Genomic DNA, 24,073 nt, shown 5'->3' on the forward strand with positions numbered 1-24,073 from the left:
CATCGTGTTGCAGGCAGAATGGTTGCTATCTTTCTCAAACTTCCACCACACATAAATCTATGGATTACAATCGGGAGAAGTGTTTAGCGAGAAATTAGGGTTGATGAAGTTGTAGAAATTCTTCGGCAAACACTTCTGACTCTTTCCGATGTATAGCAAAGAGACGAATACCGCTGCCACAGCGACCGTCTGTGAGGGATTGATCACTGGCTCCGGCACCTTCACGTAACTATCTGAATTGAGACTAAGTCTCTGTTCAAGGGTACGGAGTCGTGATGTCACCATTACTGGAGATACACTCAAAGACTACCGCAATCTACTTGCCACGGCTTCGTTGTCTCCGTTGCAGCTGTCAATAGTATTGTCTTATAGCGTTTACTTTGTTCACAGAACATTCAGTGGCAGTGATGATGCCGCTATTTTGTACCCGGCGTGAATCATCTTGATACAGGTAAGTATTTTCCAATATTCAGATGCCTTCCTCTCCTCTATGTCAGCTAACATTTTTGCAATTCAAATTTAGTCTTTCTGCTTTGCAATGCCGTTAGCTGTTTGCCAATATATGAAGCTGTTCTTGGAAAAAAAAAAAGCGGCATAAAAAAACCGTCAAATTTAGATCGAATGGTGTGTGTACACACGCGCACACACACGCACACACGCCCGCACGCGCACGCACACACACACACGCATGCGCACTCACACACACACATATTGCGTGAGTACTCTCCTGAGATATATTATATTGAGGACACAAATGTATTGGAATTTAAGCAGAGAAGACGTGTCTTTTATTTTTAAATATAAAGCAGACACACATATTCTTACACACACTTATACACACAAATCCAAATTTGCCACACAAACACGCATGCACAGACACATACACACACAGACACACACATGTGTATACACGGTGGCCCAAAAGTATGTTTACAGCTATCACGTAGGCACTTTATATTTCTTTTAAATCATTTTATTACATTTAAATTTCTATCTAACAAACTGAAAAAGGAGCTTGACGAAATTCACTAAATTAGCATAAAATAATGGTTTTTTTTAATTAAGATCTAAACTGTTAATACATGAATGTGAAAGACGTAGTTGAATAAATGTAAACCTACTTTTAGCCACCCTGTGTATACATATATACATACAAACATACATACATACATATATATATATATATATATATATATATATATATATATATATATATATATATATATATATATATATATGTATGTATATATATATATATATATATATATATATATGTGTGTGTGTGTGTGTGTGTGCGTAGTTATATGCCTATGTATGTGTCTGCTTTACAGCGGAAGGAAGCTCTATTAAAGTGTATTACAACGGAGCATACAAAAGTACTCCACTGAGAGGCAGGAACAAATGCTGAGAAAGCCAGCCTAACATTTGAGCTTCAGCGTTGCTGTCAATGTGCATAGTTCTTATACTATTACTACAATGTTCTTAGCTACACGTAGTTGTTTTGTTTTGTGTCATATCCAATCAGACAAGTTCAATTCACTCGAATCTCTTTGTCTCGTCAGTCATACGATATCCATCCGCACCAGATCCCACAAAACAGCTATGTTTATTGCTGTCTCAGTAGAAGGTCGGTTATCTGGAATATCTTCCTGCATATGATTTTCCTGCTGGTGTCGAATTACAGCTATTTAAAAGCAAACATAACCGCATCAATCTAAGTGTCCAATGACCACACAAAGACACTTTTGCTAGTATATATATAAACATACTATGAAACCAAGGATACTAACTGACTTTTCTTTGTCTGTCTCTTATAAACATCTGAGCGGAAAAATCTAAAACTTCTGGCGTTTTAAGTATTAATTAAAGAATTGATATTCCTGAGAGGTTGATTACATGTAATCAACGGAAACCAATAGTGAAACAGGTGAAAATAGGAGTCGGATTTACTTTTAGAGCAGTTGAAGACAATATTTTCACTTGTGACACTATTTTCATTGAACTTTACTTTAAATAGCGTCTTTCATCTTCTCTATAAATCTATAAAAGATCAATATTCATTGATTTCTATCTAATTTTATTATAACAAAAACATACTCTTATGAAAAACAAGACGTAAAGAAAATGCTATATTGACCTGAAAGTATTTCCTTCCACCCATTTCTATTCAGAAATTATATATATATATATATATATATATATATATATATATATATATATATATATATATATATATATATATATATATATATATATATATATATATATATATATATATATATATATATATATATATATATATATATATATATATATATATATATATATATATATATATATATATATATATATATATATATATATATATATATATATATATATATATATATATATATATATATATATATATATTTATATATGTATTTATATATATATATATATATATATATTCATATATATATATTATATAATAATAATAATAATAATAATAATAATAATAATAATAATTTATATACATATACACATTTATAATTATGTATGATATATATTTATATATATGTATATGTAAATGTATATATAACATATAATATATATCTAGTATTTTAACCCTCAACGTTTTTAATTAACAGTCGGTGTCAGATAATTATTTTCATTTTTAATCTGTGTAATTTAATCCTCGATCGATAATAAAAAAGTGAAAAAAAAAAGGAAAGATAAAACAACTCATGAACAGTTCTATGAGAGAGATTTATTTGCCGAATCTATTTCATCAATCCGTTTGTTTGTTTCTTAAGATAGGTTTATTGTAGTAGGTGGTGGTCTTGAAGTATTTAGGTTGGTATTGTTTTCTATGGTGTTATAGAATGCATTATTAAAGGGGGAAGCTGGCAGAATTATTAGCTACCGTTATTTCGTCCATCTTCACATTCTGAGTTCAAATTCTGCCGAGCCCATATTGCCTTTCATCCTTTCAAAGTCGATAAAATATGTTCCAGATGTGTACTGTGGTCGATGTAATCGATTTATCACATTCTCCAAAATTTCAGGCCTTGTGCTTACTGTACAAAGCTGTGACATAGCAGAGTCGTTTACACGCTGGAAAAAATGGTTAGAGGGATTTCACACGATTTTAGGTTATGAGTTCATGTTCCACAAGTGTTGACTTTACTTTTTGTTCTTTTCGGACATGCATACATACATACACGCATGCACAAAAACACATAACCGTGCACACACACACACAAACACACAAATATTCATTTATTTATACGTTATGTATATATATATATATATATATATATATATATATATATATATATATATATATATATATATATACATACACACGCATACATACTTATACGCAGGCGCCACGCACACACACACACACACACACACACACACACACACACGCACACACACACACACACACACAAACACACACACACATATATATGTCAATACATGCATACATATATATATATATATAAATATTTATGTCAATACATACATACATACATATATATATATATATAATATAGATATATAAGAGGAAGAAATATGACCCTAATAAAGATTTACGTTATTGCAGAAAAATAACAAAAAGAAGAGAATAATCGATAACAATCAACTATTTATATCATCGGCAACATCACCAACAGCACCAACCGTTGTTGGCTGGTAATTAAAAATCTTCATCATTGATACTTTTAATCCTGTAGGGCTTTTCACTCCGTTCCTGTTATAATAATTATTTTAATAATTAAAAAAAAAATTATGTTTTAAAATGTTAAATCAGAATTTTCATTAATTTAACTCCCACCTCCAATCTCCGAGCGGTTTCATTATAGTATAATAATCTTGCCGGCTATGTCCTCAAAAGATATTTAAAAAAGAAAATAAACGAAACGAAATTTAAATTTCAAACTCAAAATTAATCTGACCTTAAAATTCCTATAATCTCCTATTATTATTATTATTATTATTATTATTATTATTATTATTATTATTATTATTATTATTATTATTATTATGATATTTTGATTTTATTGTATTATTTTTTTAATTTCAATTCTCATAGAATTTTACCGGACATTGTTGCTCTCCGGAACGATTTACAACAAGTAATCTTGTGCTTCAATGCATTTTATGCTAATTTCATTCGATTATTTTTTTAGCTGAACATCTCATATACTCGCTGCAATATTCTGATCTGCGTCTAACAGAATTACCTCTTTTTTTCCTCATATTGTAATTCTAATACTTGATAACCAAAATGCTTATCCTACTGGAGACTATTCCTACATAATTTAATATAATTGTTATTACATCTTATTTCAATTTTGACGTTGTAGTCATAATAAGAATTTTCTTTGAGTTTTCCTCTGATCTTCATTGTATTTCTCTTACATATTATAATAGCTGCAGGTTCGTGCGATATTAGCTTTCCGTCAACATTACAGCGTCTAGACTCTTAATATGGTACCCTTACCTACTTTACGTTATAATTTCCAGCAGATTTCTCATATGCCGTCTATATAAGATTATGTTCATGCAATCTAGACAACATTATGTTCATTCCGAATATTTCATTATATACTTTGCTTTAATGTATTAATATTCACACTATATAACAATGAGGTTGTGGTGCAATATATATATATAAAAATTATTGAAACAATAAAGGTGGAGTTAACATATTGTTCAAACTGACAAAAAAAGAGATGAATGAATTTGAATCTCAACCACTCATTCCAAAACCAAGAATTTAAAAAACCTTTATTATCAGATCAATTAAATTTATCATCAAAATTGTTTTGGACCTGTCTATACCGTCTGTTTTTTGCAAGAACTACGCTGACAAATAGGCGACCTTTTTAAGACGAAAGCTATTTAGCTGTATTTCTAGGTTTCGTTTTACCGTTAACATTTTTCTTATCAGTTTTAATATTTAACAACTTGCCTGTTTATTCGATGTCGAATGTTAATCTTAAATCGGTAAAATAAGTACCATATCGATTTTATTTTATCACCAAACTCTTAATCTTTCTCTGATGCAAGAAACCATTAACCTCCCCATTTGCCGAACATATTCCGAAGTGGGAGCTGATCTGACATCGCTGAATAAAACACAACAGGTCTACTGTGAGACATAGTTCTCCAAGTAATCTGCATCTTAACCATGAAATATTTCTTTCTATAACTAATACAAATGAGCAAGACACATAGTCTTTTTACGACTCCATCTTGGAAGATTGCCAGCCAATGGTAAATAGTTTACCATACATCTACGTAATATAACTATCCCATGCTAGACGTTACGGTAGCATTTCAGTGGTTTGCACTGGATATACTGGAAGGTCATAGAAGGGACCACATCACGTACCAGCAACGGGAAACCATCTCGGCGCTAAAATCAGGTCAGTCAAGTTCATTACTCGCTGTGTTAAGGACTGCAACCATTATGTACTACCATATGATTTAATCGTATTACATTGTTAAGAAATACAAAATTTGGTTAAATGGAAGTATATATAAAACAATGGCGTTGGGTGGGAATAAGATAAGATAGGGAAGCGTAAGAAAGAGTAGAAAGGAAAAAAAGAAAATAGGAAATAATTGATGCATATCAAAGTTTTTTCCTATATCAGTTAGGTTGAGATTCCAACGCTTGTGTTATTTTCAAACAGAAATGAACGCTGGAGATGCAAATAGATGCGATGGGAAAAGGAACAACAACAACAACAACAACAATAATAATAAGAATGAAAGGCAAAGTCGACCTCGGCGGAACATGAACTCAGAACTTGAACTGCGAAATACTGCTAAGCATTTCGCCCGGCGTGCTAACGATACTGCCAAGTATAATAATAATAACGAAATACTAACGAAATAATAATAATAATAATAATAATAATAATAATAATAATAATAATAATAATAATAATAATAATAATAACGAAAATATATAATAATAACGAAAAATATTGTCTATATGATTCCAAAAATAATTCAGTCTGTAAGCATTGTCAATTACTTTTAAATGTACATAATAGCAAACACCTTTTACTGTAATCTTAACATTACACTGACCACAAATTACTTTTCAAACAAACTTCTAATTTTCTAATGATTTCGCTGACATTCTCTAGACTAATGCCCTGTGCAAACCGAAAAATATGGCACCATAGTCACAATACCAACTTGGACTTCTAACCTGTTGTCTCTTGAGGTCTTTGGGTGAGACTCGGACTCAACTTGTACAAATACGAAGCCAAAGTCAAACATGATAATCGAAAAGATGTGGTGTATCAAGACGGTTACAATACCAGTGATTGTAGAAGCACTTGGAATGATCGAAAAAAGGAACTGAAATTATTCAAAAATGATCTCTGGCTTACCAACGATGCAGCAAGTGCAAAAAATTGTCTTAACAAGTACGTCACACGTATTGACAAGAACACTGTCTCTGTGGATTTTCTTTTCTTTTGCCCTCCTTCATTTTATTTGTTTACTTCTTTATTTTATTTTTTTTCCTTTTTCTCTCTGACTTTCCTTTTTTCACTTTCACAAATCAAAAGAGGAAAGCCTTACTCATATAGTGAGTGAATGTAGCATGTTGGCACAGAAATAATGCAAGAAAAGACATGACAATCTAGAGAGAACAATCGACTGGGATCTATGTAGGAACTAGGATTTGAACATACTAATAAATGGCATACTAGCTTTTTTTCTTCTATCAATGCCAAGCAAAATGATTTGGCTTGTTTGTTTTAATGGTCTACCAATTTATACAGTACGTTTCTCTGCCCTAGGTGTCAGGAAGACACTCGCCAAGAAACGGAAACATAATTGAGAGATGCTAACGAAAATATTAATAATAATAATAATAATAAGGATGATGATGATGATGATGATGATGATGACGATGATGATAATGATAAATAATAATAATGGCAATAATAATAATAATAATGATGATGATAATAATAATAATAATAATAATAATAATAATAATAATAATAATAATAATAATGATAATAATAATGATAATAATAATAATAATAATAATAATAATAATAATAATAATAATAATAATAATAATAATAATAATAATAATAATAATAACAGAATAAAAAACAGAATAATTATCTGACTGGCAGTAGAAGGTGCTGCATGACAATTTTGTAAAGATAGTTGCTGCAAATTGTAGTAGTGAGACATGGTTATGTTTGCAGAAAGGAAGGCTGAAGAGGGTGACAAAAAGTTTGTTAGTAGCTGCACATGATCAAGCATTTAGGACTAATTAGATAAAAGCCAAGATAGACGAAAGAAGCCTGTCGAATATATGTATATATATATATATATATATATATATATATATATATATATATATATATATATATATATATATATATATATATATATATATACATACATACATACATATATATATATATATATATATATATATATATATATATATATATATATATATATGTGTGTGTGTGTGTGCGTGTATATGTTTGTGTGTCTGTGTCTGTACCCCAACATCGCTTGACAACCGATGCTGGTGTGTTTACGTCCCCGTAATTTAGCGGTTTGGCAAAAGAGATCAATAGAATAAGTATTAGGCTTACAAAGAATAAGTCCTGGGGTCGATTTGCTCGACTAAAGGCGGTGCTCCATCATGGCCGCAGTCAAATGACTGAAACAAGTAAAAGTGTAAAAGAGTAAAATCCAAGTAGTTTCTCAATGTAGATTATGCAAATCAAAAGAGGAAAGCATTCCTCATATAGTGAGTGAATGTAGCATGCTAGCACAGAAAGAATGCAAGAAAAGACATGACAATCTAGGGAGAACAATCGACTGGGATCTATGTAGGAACTAGGATTTGAACATACTGATAAATGGTATACTAGCTTTTTTTTCTTCTATCAATGCCGTGGTAGTGAAGGGAGTTGAGCCCCCATCACTTATAAAATACCCAAGTGACCTCTGCAAGAACTGTCCTCTGACTGTGAAGCTCGACTCATTTGCCAAACCCACTGAAGAATTGGAAAAGGCAAGTATATGGCGTCTTCACATAACCAGTGCTCCGGGAAGGCTGTACTCGTTAGCCTTGGATGGCAAGCAGCCTAGGAGAAAGAACACTCTGAGTTCAAAACCAGAGGAGCAAGTCGCTTTGGCCGACTGCCTTTATAGAGATGCTCTCTCGATACAAATACCGGTTGGTAGTAACCTAAAAACACACTTCATTTGTAAGTGAAAATGCCAAGCAAAATAAATGACAATAACGGTGTGAAGGGAACTGGAACTAATGGTAAAGGTGCCGCACCGGCAGGTGCCCCACTGCAGCAGGTTAGGTGCGGTCGTAATCCAGCAACTGCTACAAGACATAAGTGGAGTAAAAAAGTAAACATGATGGTTATGGAGTGTTACCCCCGGAGCATGCCAGTGGATGCAAATGGCGTGCCTATCAGAGGGTAAAGAAAATGAATGCACAATGAATGGAAGGCAACTGAACTGTTTGAAATTACTGAACAGAGATTATGTGACTAAACAAAGGCAATACTAAAGAATGGATAGTTACCAGAACTGGAGCTAGAAGCTATTAAAAGAAGGATATCGGGTGATCCTGGGCATGCGAGAAAAGAAAGTGGTATAGTGAAAGAGATGGAAAATTGTTCGCAAAAATATAATATCGTGAATTGTGAAAGGATTCAGATGAGTGACTATTCAAACGATGAAGATTGATTAATAATAGACAGAATTTTGGATCTATTAAATACAGAAATGATAGAATTTACGTGCGACTTTAGGAAGGTTAACCAATGGAGACTAAATCAAAAGATGAATAAAGTCAATAATCTATTGAGACATTGAAACAAATAACATCACACAAGCAATCTTACCAAAGCTGCTAGTAGGATTGAGAACTATTGAGAATAGAACAGCGACGGATAGAAGAAAAAATAAACAACCGTTGTGGAAAAGGAGAAACTCTGAAGATAAAAACTTCTTAAACAATGTAGTGTCAGTACTAGTCAGGAAACTATATGGAGAACCTAAGAATAAATGGAAATCCGAAAAATTTAGGAAGAAGTATGGTGTAAATACAAAAGGCCTGGATGTTATAATTGAAGAACTGAAGCAACGCATACATGCAAGAAAGGCAAAGTTAGCTAGGTTTGAACAACGGACTAAGCAATACCAACGAAACAAATTGTTTAGAAGCCACCAAAAATGATTTTATCTACAGATTAATGATGGTAAAAAACGCGAAAGATTAGTCCCTGATGCTGATGAAAGTCGACATTTTCGGGGTAAGATATAGAATAAGCAAGAACAACATAATACTACAGCTGTATGGCTTTGCAGCCTGAAGCAAACAGCTTCTTATCACCAGCAAGAGGCTATCCACTTCATAGAAGACAGTATTAAAAATATGAGTAAAAAAAAATAAGCAATTTGAAAGCACCAGGACCTGATGGTTTACAGGAATTTTGGATAAAAATGTTCAGTAGTTGCCATAAGTTCATCGCAGAACAATTTAATACATTGATCAATGGGGAAGAAGAAATCTCGGTCTGGTTGACAAAAGGATGAACGGTGTTGTGCCTCAAAGATGTACCAAAAGGAAATGCTGCTGACAATTACAGACCAAATTTCAGCCTCCCATTAATGTGGAAGTTACTGTCAGGAGGAATTACGGAAGAACTATATAAATTCCTGGATGAGAACGGTATATTACCGACAGAACAAAAAAAACTGTAGAAGGAGATGCAGAGGTACCAAAGATCAACAATTGATAGACAAAATGTTAATGCAAAATTGTAAACGAAGGAGAACTAATCTGGGAATGGCCTGGACTGACTGTCGCAAAGCTTATGATATGATTCCACATTCGTGGATCATCGAGTGCTTAGATCAGTTTGGAATTGCGAGGAACGTAACATGTTTTCTAAAGAGAAGTATGGTGGGATGGAAAATGAACTGACATCTTACGGAAAAAGCTTGGGATTTTCCAGGGGGATAGCCTATCTCCGTTGCTTTTTGTTCGCTACATGATACCTCTGACCTTGGTACTTAGGAAAATGAACATGGAGTACCAACTAAAGGAAAAATCCTAAACAATCAACCACCTCCTCTCCATGGATGATTTGAAACTGTATGGCAAAGATGAGATTCAATTGAGTTCTTGGTGAAGATTGTTCACTGTTTTAATAGTGATATTAAACTGGAATTTGGACTAAAGAAGGGCGGAATAATCTACCTAAAAAGAGGCAAGGTACAGTCCAAAGGAGGAATAGAATTACCGTACCAAGACCTGATTAAACAAATTGCAACGGAAGGATACAGATGGCTTTGTGTACTAGAGTTCAATGTGATAATGGAAAAGGAAATGAAAGAGTAACTGAGGTTGGTGTTGCGCTCAAAACTGACTGGATATAATAAAATCTAAGTCGTTAATGTGGGCGACAGCATCACTTCGGTATGGAGCGGGAATTATAAAATGGCAAAGCAGAGAAGTGAAAGAAATGGATATCTGATCAGAAAAAATGTTGACAGTACACCTTAAGAGTTTCACCGATAAGCTGTACTTGTCCATAAGAAAGGGTGGGAGAGGACAGTATCGAAGCAGAGGAAAACACTCTTGAGTGGTATATTAAAAATGCTGTGGAGCCACTGTTGAAACACACGAAGAAGGCCGACGTCGTCAAACACGGTAAATTGTGTAACAAAAGAAAAATTCAAACAAGAAATGAAGGAAAAACAAAAAAAGAATAAGAAAAAGCATGGAAGAAAAAGAATATGTACGGTCAATTTGCAAGAGATGTGAACGCCAAAATAGATACAGAGGACCGGTGGCTATGGAAGAGGTGGACTGACTTGAAGATAGAAACAAATGCACTCATAAGCGCAGCTCAGGAACAAGCATTAAGGAGCAACTATATGAAGCACGGAAAAGACAACACTACCTATAGCTACAAACGCAGAATGAGTGGTGTGAGGGGTGAAACGGTATGGCACGTCGTTAGCGAATGCCCGAAATTGGTACGATGCAAATACAAAAGAAGCTAGACAATGTGGCAAGAATGATCCAATGGGAGCTCTGTGGAAATCACGGCCTACAAAGAGCAAATACATAGTATCAGAAAACTCCAGGTTTCACCGAAAACGAGAATTGCAAAATATTATGGGATGCAATGATTCAGTGCGATCACCCAATCAGACATCGGAAACCGGAAATTGCTGTGGTGAATAAAAACCAAAAAACATCTATAATAATCGACATAGCATGCGCCGGTGACAACAGGATCAATGCGAAAAAAATAAACAACTATGACGATTTGAAGTGGGAAATACGAAGGTTGTGGTCAATGAGGAGAGTAGACGTGATACCAGTAGTAATTGGTGCACTTGGAACTATCAGCACACAACTTCCAAAATGACTGAAAAAGATTGGTGAAACTGTGCAGGTAGAACACCTATAAAAATCAGCATTGCTTGGAACTGCAAGAGTTCTTCGCACGGTTCTTGTAGCATGACCAGTAAACAAGTATCACCTTAGTCTGCTGGCTGTGGACAGCTGACACTTTCCATCATACCCGTAATAATAATAATAATAATAATAATAATAATAATAATAATAATAATAATAATAATAATAATAATAATAATAATAATAATAGTTTATAGAGAGGACTGATAAACTCAGCAGAAATGTAATATATAGAAAGATGAGTTCTTAACTTTTGTATACGATTTCCAAATTCCATCACTAAGGTAAACATAGCTGACGTAATCCATCACTACGGCCAACTCAATAACAGAAAGCGCAACTCGAAGGTAACTTATTTATTGGTCCTTTCAACAATGACAATATTTCGACATCTCGTGTGTCTTCAACTGGTCTGGTTCAAAATAAATAAGTTACTTTCGAGTTGCGCTTTCTGTTATTGAGTTGACCGTAGTGATGGATTACGTCAGCTATGTTTACCTTAGAGATGGAATTTGGCAATCGTATACGAACGTTAAGAACTCATCTTTCTATATATTACATTTCTGCTGAGTTTATCAGTCCTCTCTATAAACTAAAAATGAATTAGACTGACATTTATTTTATTTTGAACCAGACCAGTTGAAGACACACGAAATGTCGAAATATTGTCATTGTTCAAAGGACCAATAAATAAGTTACTTTTGAGTTGCGCTTTCTGTTATTGAGTTGGCCGTAGTAATGGATTACGTCAGCTATGATTACCTTAGTGATGGAATTTGGCAATCGTATACAAAAGTTAAGAACTCATCTTTCTATATAATAATAATAATAATAATAATAATAATAATAATAATAATAATAATAATAATAATAATAATAATAATAATACTGGAAGCTATGCGAACACTATGGAATAACAACAGAAAAAATATGGTATAAACACACGCCAGAAAAGGTCACAGAAAACGAGAAAGCAACCATACTCTGGGATATGCCAATACACACAGATAGAGAAATTAAGGCAAATAGACCAGATATAGTTGTCAAAGATCATGAAGAAAAAAAATGCTTTCTAATTGGTGTATCAATACCAGCAGATGACAACGTTTCTCTAAAAGAAATGGAAAAACTTTCAAAATACAAAGACCTGGAAATAGAGATAACTCGAATGTGGAATCTAAAAACAGAAACAATTCCTATCATAGTAGGTGCCTTAGGAATAATAAAAAAATATTCAGACAAATACATAACAAAAACACCAGGACTTACAAATATATATAATTGCACTACTGGGTACTGCACACATTCTACGCAAAACACTTTCAATACAGTAAACATAAGAACATCACAGCAAACCACAGCACGTACCCAAGGCGCACAGAGCTGCGCTCGGTAGTGAAGTGAAAGCACGTTATAAAAATAAAACTACTGAACAATAATAATAATAATAATAATAATAATAATAATAATAATAATAATAATAATAATAATAATACCTCCACCACCACCACATACAGCATTACTACCATCGTCACCACCGCCACTACTACTACTACTACTACTACTACTACTACTACTACTACTACTACTACTACTAATTCTCTCTAGTATAGGCGCAAGGCCTGAAATTTTGGGATTGGATTGTTGATTACATCGGCTCCAGGACACAACTGGTACTCGTTTCATAACCACGTAGGAAAAAAGTTAAAATCAACCTTGGTGTAACTTGAACTCAAAACTTAAAGAGCTGAAAGAAATACGGAGAAGCACATTTTTGACGCTCTAATGATTATGCATTCTCTTCATTCTAATAATAATGCTCACTGTTTCAAATTTGGGTACAAGGCCAGCAATTTCGTGGAGCTGCGGAAGGTTAGTCAAATATATCAAAATCACACCCTCACAATCACTGCCACAACCACCTCCACCAGCAGCAGTAACAACAACCACAAAATCAGCATAACCATCATCGTCAGTCCCGACATTATCCTCGCCATCATCGCCGCCAAATATTCATTAATTTTTATAAATTCAATACAAATATCACTAATGCAGATTACAGATGCGACAGTGCGTATGGAAATAATGTTATAAATTCTTAAATATTAATTCTTAGCCTATCAACATCCTGAACCCCTTAGTTCGTAATGACTAAATAGTGTTTATAATAGCCATTCAAAGAATATGCGTCTTTAAAGCTAGGCTCTTTATAACCACTTAACTCGCCGAAATGGAAAATAAATATATGAAGTAAAAAGATTTCAGTTTCGACAAGGAGGAAATAATATCTCAAATGCCCCATACGAGGAAGTGAAAACTGCGCCTTTAAATATGTATATATATATTGCGCCTTTTTGATTTTATAATGCAGACAGCAATTTTAATATATATATATATATATATATATATATATATATATATATATATATATATATATATATATATATATATATAATTCAAGTATAGGATAAAATCTTTATAAGAATTCATTAAGTAGTGAGCGGGAAAAAACCTCATATGGGGAAAATCCATCATTTATTCCCAATAATTATATTTATTCATATAAGGGCATTTCTATACATAAATGCTTAACGCTAAGAGGGACTCTAAAGTCAAACTACCATAATAAACACATTTTTACCGAACGCGAGGGAATGCAACTCTCAAAGCTAACCTCCTAAAAACAGACTAAACGGTCATCATGATTTCGTAATTATTGCAGTAATATGCACCCTTTACTCATCAGCTCACGTATAGTCAAGACACATAAAAATAAACAAAAAGACCAACACACCAGACGAACACTCCTTGTATTCAGCATAGAAAATTGCTTATCCCTTTATATCTATATATGTATATATTGTCGCAGGAGTGGCTGTATGGTAAGTAGCTTGCTTACTAACCACAAGGTTCCGGGTTAAATCCCACTGCGTGGGATCTTGCGTAGGTGACTTCTACTATAGCCTCGGGCCGACCAAAGCCTTGTGAGTGGATTTGGTAGACGGAAACTGAAACAAGACCGTCGTTTATATAAATGTGTGTGTGTGTGTATGTATGTGTGTGTCTGTCTGACTGTCTGTGTTCGTCTCATCATCATCGCTTGACAACCGATGTTGGTGTGTTTACGTACCTGTAACTTAGCCGTTCAGCATAAGAGACCGGTAGAATAAGTACTAGGCTTACAAACAATAAGTCCTTGTGTCGATTTCTTCGACTAAAAGTGGTGCTCCGGCATGGCCGCTGTTAAATGACTGAAACAAATAAAAGAATATATATATAGTTGAAATTTACAGAAAAACAAAAGATGATGACAGGTGTATTTGTTTGGAAAGTGAGAAAATCTTTTATGTTTCGAGCCTATGCTCTTCAGCAGAAAGGAACAAAAAGAAAATAAACTGAATGAGAATTAAAAAAAAGTTGTGCATATAGCGATCAAGCATGGTGGTCCAAATCACGCGTTGCTTTGGATATTACATTGTTGGTATAATCTAGGGTGTCCTAGAAGTCATAAATCCCCTTGGTATATTATTATCAAATGAATAATAACATACGATGGATAATTGTTAGCTCATTATAGCTATCACTTACATAACTTTTTAAATGAAAAATGAGAATATTTCTCCATTTCAAAAATCCGTAATCGTCAGATGAAACGTAATTTTACAAACAAAATATCATTGGAATATTCTTTTGTCCGTAAAATTACGTTTCATCTCATGATTGCGGATTTTGCAAAGGAGTAATGTTCTTATTCTTCTACGATAAAGATACGTAAGAAACAGCTGTAATGAGTTGACACTTATCCATCGTATGTTATTATTCATTTGATTATACATACATATATACATATACAAATTAAAGACAGAAAACGGAATATACGAGAATCTACTATTAATCACAACATCCAGTTTTATATTATCCATCATCTTGGTACGCTACCGTAAAGCACTTTCTTCCACACACACACACACATATATGTATGTATGTATGTATGTATTTAATGACACACACTACGTAAATATAGAGATAGAGAGATGGAATCTCTCTCCTCTTCTGTATATATATATATATATATATATATATCTACATACATACATACATAAATACGAGGGTGAGTCAAAAAGTAATGCCATTTTGTTTAGGACAGGTATAATTACCAACACAGGAACATGTATCATACATAAAAATGAAGCTAGTCCTCTGTGGATCACATCCCTTCTTCTCAACATAGTCACCGTTTCTCTCAATAGCAATGTTCCACCTTCGAATGAGAGAATGTATCTCTGCCTCGTAAATTCTGTTGACTGTTCTTTGAGCCACTTCTTCAGTACAGTTTTTACTTACACGTCACTGTAATAATTTAGCGCCTTCAGACTATCATCTCTTCGGCCCCATGAAAGAAGGTTTGAGAGACAAACATTATTCCAGTGACGAGGAAGCGAAAACAGTAGTGAAGAAGTGGTTCAAAGAACAGTCAACAGAATTTTACGGAGCAGGGATACATGCTCTCATTCGAAGGTGGAACATTGCTATTGAGAGAAACGGTGACTATGGTGAGGAGTAGGGATGAGAACCTCAGAGTACCAACTTCATTTTGATGCATGATACATGTTACTATGCTGGCAATTATACCTGTCCTAAACAAAATGGCATTAGTTTTTGGCTCACCCTCGTATGTATGCAAATAGAAATCTTCGCAAGACCTTTGTTGTCCCATTTATTGTATATATATACAATGAAAAGGCATCTATATTTTGAGCAGCTTAAGTCTAGTGAACTGAGGTTAATCGTTTTCGCTGATGAAGTCAGAGATGACTGAAACAAGTTTGTTGATTCTATTACTTTATATTTTTAAACAGAGCACGTTTCATGTTCCCAAACATATCGATTACCTTTTATTATTGCTGATATCACTTATGATGTGATTCGTATATTTTTGAGCAATATAACAGATAAGCCCACACGCAATCATACAGATACTCCCGCACATAGATATGAATACATGCGCATATATGTATATATATATACATATATATATATATATATATATAAATATATATATATATATATATATATATATATATGTATATATATATATATATATATATATATATATATATATATATATATATATATATATATATATATATATATATATATATATATATACATATATGTATATATATATATATATATATATATATATATATATATATATACACATATACACATGCATACAATACACACATACACACCCTCACACGCACACACACACACACACACACATACATACATATCTGAGAAGCTTCTGCACTGTGTCGTAAATATTTTGTCATGTCATTGCAAAAAGGAGATACTAGTGGAAGGTATCACCCACTGATACTGATATCGAACGCAGAATATTTATAGCTAAAGCATTACACACGCACACCGACACACTCATTTGTATATATGTATATATAGATATGGCTGTGTGCTTACATCCATGCTTACACGTAGACATATATTACACTTATATATATGTTGTCTTGACATGAGAGGATGCACGTGCTTTTGCGTGTATCTGTTTACAAGATATTTTATTTGCTTAGTATCTAAACTGGTTTCCTTATCTAACAAAAGTCTCCAATTATTTAAGGCCTATGGCAAATGTATATCCAATATCTGCAATCACGAAAAAAAAACCACAACAAAAATCAACTAACGTCATAGTAAATAACTGAGATTAGCTATCTAGAACAAGCTGCAGTTCAACAATGGAGATTTCACTATGAACCAACATTTACCGTATGCAATTTCATTACTTCGTTTTTGTTATATCATTGTCAACACTAGCGGTAGAAGCATTAGAGAAATTTATTCTATTTAGATGCAGACGTTTTTGCATAGAAAGCAAATTTAGAATGTTAGAAGCTCACACAGAGGGCATTGTTGTAAGTATGTTCGAAGAAAGTAAAAAATACGTTCAATGCGTTTACAGTTTGTTATAGATGCCGACATACTTCTCTACATTCTTATATTCTTTCGCTTCTTTCAGTTATTGAACTGCTGACATGCTGCGGCACGACCTTGAGAGATTTAGTCGAACAACACGATACCAGTGACTATTTTTCGAACTAGAACTTAAGCTATCGTTTTTCTTTTTCTTCTGTCGAACCACCCACTCATTTATGTGGAAGTAAACATAGCAACACCGTTTGTCTAGCTGGGGAGGGAAACCAAAGACTTACACACACACACACACACACACACACACACAGACACACACACACACACACACACACACACACACACAATTCTTAAACAAGAATGTTGTTGACAGTGACTTCAAAAATCGGCCTGCTAAGTAACTCTCAATGGTATTCTTGTTCAAGATTAATAAATCAGTACTATATTAGAGTATAGAGTAACATCTGTAAAATTGTTTTTATTATAACTGAACATAAAAACAAACATTTATATATATATATATATATATATATATATATTACAAATTAAAACGGTAAAGATTTATCAATTTATTAATTTATTAATAAATCAACAATTAATAATTTTTACCAAGCCCTTCGGTATGTAAGCACCATTATCGGTGGAGAACTTATTTAAAAGTTCATATACATTTATAAACATAATTAACGGATCAGCAAATATTTGCTGATCCCTTAATTATGTTTATATATATATATACATATATATATATATATATATATATATATATATATATATATATATATATATATATATACATATTAAATATATAGGTGAGTTTTTGTATATATATATGTATACATGTCTCTTAAAAGATAGAGCTCAAAATCAATGCATTGAAGATACTTTATTGCAGCAACAATTATAATAACAGAAACAACCACAATAAGCCAAACCTATGCACATTTCAATAGGGTGTCCCGGATAAATAAACCACATCATAAGATGTCTCGTAAAATATTGTAACAAATTACAACATATTACAAATTTCTGGATACTCCATCTCTTCAGGGTCGCATTATTGCCATCACCAATATTACTATTATTAGCAAAACACACACATCATCCAAGAGGGTGAAAGAATAATCGACGGCACGCAACCATCGTTATTTTCTTACAGAATGTAAACAAACAAGTCAACTGAAATCCAGTGACGTACACCGCCCGGTTTACAGCGTAAAAATCCCTTGCCAAAAATTCATCCCCCTTGTACATCAAGATTTCCTATTGGATCTTCCTATAACGATAATATAATAATTAATTAATTAAATATACCCGCCCACGCACACGCACCGCAAACCACCAGCCACATACCCACACCTACACCCGCACACACATACACACATATACCTATACTTAGATACACACCAATATATATCTATATGTATTTTTTATGTATAACTATATACACACAAACACATATGCATGCATATACACACATACACATGCACATACATATGCACCCACATATGTATCTTCAATGCATTGATCTTTTAAGAGACATGTATATATATATATATATATATATATATATATATATATATATATGTTTGTATGTATATACATATATATACATAAATAGATAGATAGTTAGATAGATAGATAGATAGATATCTGTGTGCGCGTATGTGTGTGTGAATGCATGTATGCATGTGTGTATATACATGCATACGACGGGCTTCCATAGGGGTTCCACTAATCTAGTTAGACATTTAGCCATTGCTCATTCCGGGGCGTTCGATGGGCATAGTACCGCGTAATGGGACTGAACTCAAAACGACGCTGTTCTGAAGTGAACTTTTAAACTACACAGAGATGCCCAAACACATATAAGCCGCACAGCATACGCCGACGTAAATAGATATGGTGTTGATATTGTTGATTCCAGTAAATCGGCTCTGATCGGCCAGACTTTGGATCAAATGCAAACGAGCTACAACACTCATGTTTTCTTTTAGAAAATTGTGTACTCAGCATTACATTATCGCACGTCTCCTTTGTCTTCTTCCTGATTGTAGTATACGATATGAAGAAAATTTGACTACTATTTCTAGCAGGTGTGGAGATCACAAAACTGCTTCTTCATATGGATCTATATAGATAAGTTTGAACATCTGTCTATTTATCAGTCTGGTTATCCCTTACATCTTCTCTTTCAATTATTAACATATTAATTATGATATTTCTTTAGAAAGCAACAATCGCTAATGGATTAAATATGCATACAAGTAAAATTTGCTATCGTAAATCTACAAAGCAACATATTTGAAATAATAAGACGGCAAACAATTTCCTAGATATCTCATTAATTACATTCTAAGTTCTACAGCTTTTTCAAGGATTAAAATACAAATATTATCAGCCCTAAAATTATTTGAGGATTGTTATGTATAATCATATTACTATGGTAATATTATATACTTTTATTCTTTTATTTATTTCAGTCATTTGACTGCAGTGATGTTGGAGCACCGCCTTTAGTCGAACAAATAGATTCAAGGACTTATATTTTGTAAGCCTAGTACTTATTCTACCGGTAACTTTTGCCGAACCGCTAGGTTTTGACAACATCGGTTGTCAAGCGATGATGGGAGCAAACACAGACATATACATACATACATACATACATACATACACACATATATACATTTAAATAATAAGGGTAAAAAAATTGAATATTAATTTGATTAATATCAATTTAAATCAGTGGCCTAGCATGTTGAAGAAATCCGAAGATTCAGAAAAATTATTTTACATACATACAAGAGGGATATAGCATATCGGATATCCAATTAGTGGTCATCCCTCTTATATGTATATACATATATATATATATATATATATATATATATATATATATATATATATATATATATATATATATATATATATAAATTATTCATATATATAAATTATTCATATATACATATTTATATGAATAATTTTAATATTATTTGAAATAATAAGACGGCAAGCAATTTCCTAGATATCTCATTAATTACATTCTAAGTTCTACAGCTTTTTCAAGGATTAAAATACAAATATTATCAGCTCTAAAATTATTTGAGTATTGTTATGTATAATAACAAACCTCATCCAGCTATTCTGATTATATGTCTGTGCACACGTTTGAATGTGGTGTGTGCCAGAGGGTTTGCAAATCCAATGGGGGTCTTAAAAGACATGTTAGGATCCGCAATGAGCAGAACTTACTTGCAGGTATTGGTAGTGCAAATCAGAGGTGCAATCTGTGTGGGTGTTTTTTCAAAACACTGTCTGGTTTAAAAAGCCACATCAGATGCCATGAAAGGGCTAAGGTGTAGGTGCAGGAGGTGGTTAAACTCTGTTTAAAGATTAGACAACCACCATATATATATATATATATATATATATATATATATATATATATATATATATATATATATATATATATATATATATATATATATATATAAGATAATAAGAGTGAAAAACTACAGAAGGCTTGTGTTACATGGTTAAAGTATATATTTAAATTATGTCAGAAAAATGTTATAAAAACCTTTTTGGTTTATAAACATTGTATTTTGAGAAATAACCGGTTTCGTGTTGTCTTTTCAAATTTCTCTACTTCATTGTAACGTGTTCGCTCCAATATACCAAAAAGATTTTATAACATTTTTCTGACATAATTTAAATATATACTTTAACCATGTAACACAAGCCTTGTGTAGTTGTTTCACTCTTATTATCTTTTATACATCCAACCACGTGCTTTCACATACCAACTTTCTCACCTATATATATATATATATATATATATATATATATATATATATATATATATATATATATATATATATATATATATATATATATACATATATATATAGGACAAGCTTCTTTCAGTTTCCGTCTCGCAAATCCACTCACAAAACTTTGGTCGGCCCGAGGCTATAGTAGGAGACACTTGCCCAAGTTTCCACGCAGTGGGAATGAACCCAGAACCATGTGGTTGATAAGCAAGCTACCTACCACACACTCACTCTTGTACCTATGTTAATGAAGCTATTATATGAGAAACGATATTTAAATTTTAACCGTAAATGAGTTTACAAATATCATTGTAAAACTGGTATGTCTAATAATGTTACACGGCTAAATGTATATAAGTCTTTGGATGGACAATGGTTTGGATGAGTGCTGACAAAGGAGCAGAAACTCCCGAAATGTGGCATATACACTATTAGCCATTTTTCGTTTTCGATCTCATTGTTGTTTACATCCTGCGCCTCGGATACATAACATCGTAACAAAATCAGTGCTAGCTAATATTTCTATAGAAAATCACTAGAGATAAACTTAACATGACACTGCTTAGTGGCTGTGGCAAAAGAGGCTGTGTGGTGAACATTTCTGCAAGGTTTTGAAGACAGGCTCTTTCGTATCTGGTCAAGCTTCCACCAATTTCTTCAAATATCATTTGAAGTGGAGTGTTAAGGTAGAGACGGATCTGTTGCTTTATCACAAGTTGGAAGGGAGTTGTTATATCCTTTAGTGTTGAAGTATCATGTCTCTTTGATCGATATAAAACCTACCTGTCTTGTGTGTTGTATCTCTTCCTTTGCTATTGTCTTCCATGTCTCTAGCAGTTGTGACCCATAAAAGAAATTATCATCATCATCATTGTTATTAATCCAGCATAGTTGCCCGTGAAGTTTTGGGCTACCTTGTCGTGTCTGTGTTTTTTGTTCCAAAGGTGAATTATTCAAATCCCAAAGAATTTCTCTCAACACATGGCTATGATGTTCCCCACTACATCTGCCTATCATCAGCCACTAAGGGACACGCTCAACTGGTTAAGGTCAAACACCTGACCAGGAAATCTGTGGTATTAAGCAGAATATTTGCTGTAGCCCATCTTTTTATACCATGACAAAACAATGTACATGATAACACTTCCAATCAATTAAGATCAGAAGCCATGAGAGTCACTGCCTGGTACTGCATCCGGGCATTTATTATTTATTATTATTATTATCATCATCATCATCATTATTGTGGTGCTTTACTGGAGGTCGAAAATGCAACCTTTCATTTCCAATTTCTTTGTCTTTTTGGTAGCATTTTGGAATCATGCCAGTTGCATCAATTAAAATACTCTGCTGTCATAATATATGATCTTGCATTGTTTGTTTATTTTGTTCTTTACTATTCTATCCGAGGTTCTTACCTCAGTAATATGGTCAGTCTTTAAGGTGAATTCCCACAAGATGTCATTATCTTCATCATCATCGTCATCGTCATCGTCGTCATCATTTTTGCTGCGTATGATGGAATATGCAGGCTACACACAACTAGAAAACTAAGGTGACACTAGTTTACTGATCATGCTTCAAGGAGCCTGCGGAGAACTCCTACAGTTCTAATCAATGCTAATTTTAGTATCACGTCCACTCTCTTCATTGCCTACAGCCTGCGTGTTTCCCACTTCAATTCATCAAGGATTTTGACTTTGTTTTCTTTCTCTTCGATCCCCTTGTCACAGGGATATGTTATGTCGATTATCATATAAGTTTGTTTTTCTGTTTCGTTCACCACAACAGTGTCAGGTTTCCGATGTCTCATCTGGTGTTTACACTGAATTATTGCATCCTACAGGATTTTGCAAACTTCATTCTCAGTAACACCTTCTGGCATTTGGTGATATCACGTCTTTTTAGGCTATAATTTCGTCAGAGATCTCAATAGATCATTCTTGTCACATTGTTATGTCGTCATTTCTATTCGCGTATCATCATCATCATCATCATCATCATCATCATCATCATCATCATCATCATCATCATCATCACTATTATTATTATTGCCTTTGCCCAGCTTCTAACGCTGGAGATGTACTACAATGTCAGCTGTTCACTATCAGTGGACTAAGGTAACACCTCTTATTTTTCGAACATCTTCCAGAGTATTCGACCGGTTCCAAGCAGTGCTGTTTTCTACAAGTGCTCCACCCTTATTGCAACTCCTATTGGTTCAAAGTACATTTCAAGAATTTTACTCACTGATCATTATTATTATTATTATTATTATTATTATTATTATTATTATTATTATTATTATTATTATTGTTATACTCAAATGCAACAAGATAACTCAACTATCCTAGACAGAACTGTAAAATACATAAAGGTTAGCCACGAAGCTAAATTAAAAGAAAAGTCAACACAAATTAATAAATGAAAAACATATAGTTCATTGAGCAGATAGTGCCTCTTAGCAATAGACTCAAACGTGACAACAGGACCACACGAGTTCCTGTTATCTGACAAAAACATAACATAAGCTGTCAGAAATGTATCAAGTAAGGAAACAGAGGATTTGATGAAGTGAAATTAATATTCTCGCGATTCTCTCTTATATCAAGAAAAGGAACGACAACCACTACGAAACATTTTAAATACAGGCGGAGAGCTGGCAGAAACGTTAGCCCGCCGGGCAAAATGCTTAGCAGTATTTCGTCTGCCGTTACGTTCTGAGTTCAAATTCCGCCGAGGTCGACTTTGCCTATCATCCTTTCGGGGTTGATAAATTAAGTAC

The 24,073-nt window shown here is 33.2% G+C and overlaps 2 long non-coding RNA genes across 2 annotated transcripts in view; one reads left to right on the forward strand and one right to left on the reverse strand.

Moving 5' to 3' along the window:
• Positions 1–24,073, forward strand: part of LOC149137591 (uncharacterized) — a 149,228-nt gene that overhangs the window by 42,762 nt on the left and 82,393 nt on the right. The gene's annotated exons all lie outside the window — the stretch shown is intronic.
• On the reverse strand, positions 2,755–11,903 carry LOC149137592 (uncharacterized). The gene is made up of 4 exons (XR_016241915.1): positions 11,571–11,903; positions 7,641–7,708; positions 6,402–6,564; positions 2,755–3,096 (listed from the first exon to the last, which is right to left on the reverse strand). It is a non-coding gene; the product is annotated as an uncharacterized LOC149137592 (long non-coding RNA).

Source organism: Octopus bimaculoides, chromosome 1, assembly GCF_046866305.1.
Source record: "Octopus bimaculoides isolate indiv1 chromosome 1, ASM4686630v1, whole genome shotgun sequence".
NCBI lineage: Eukaryota > Metazoa > Mollusca > Cephalopoda > Octopoda > Octopodidae > Octopus > Octopus bimaculoides.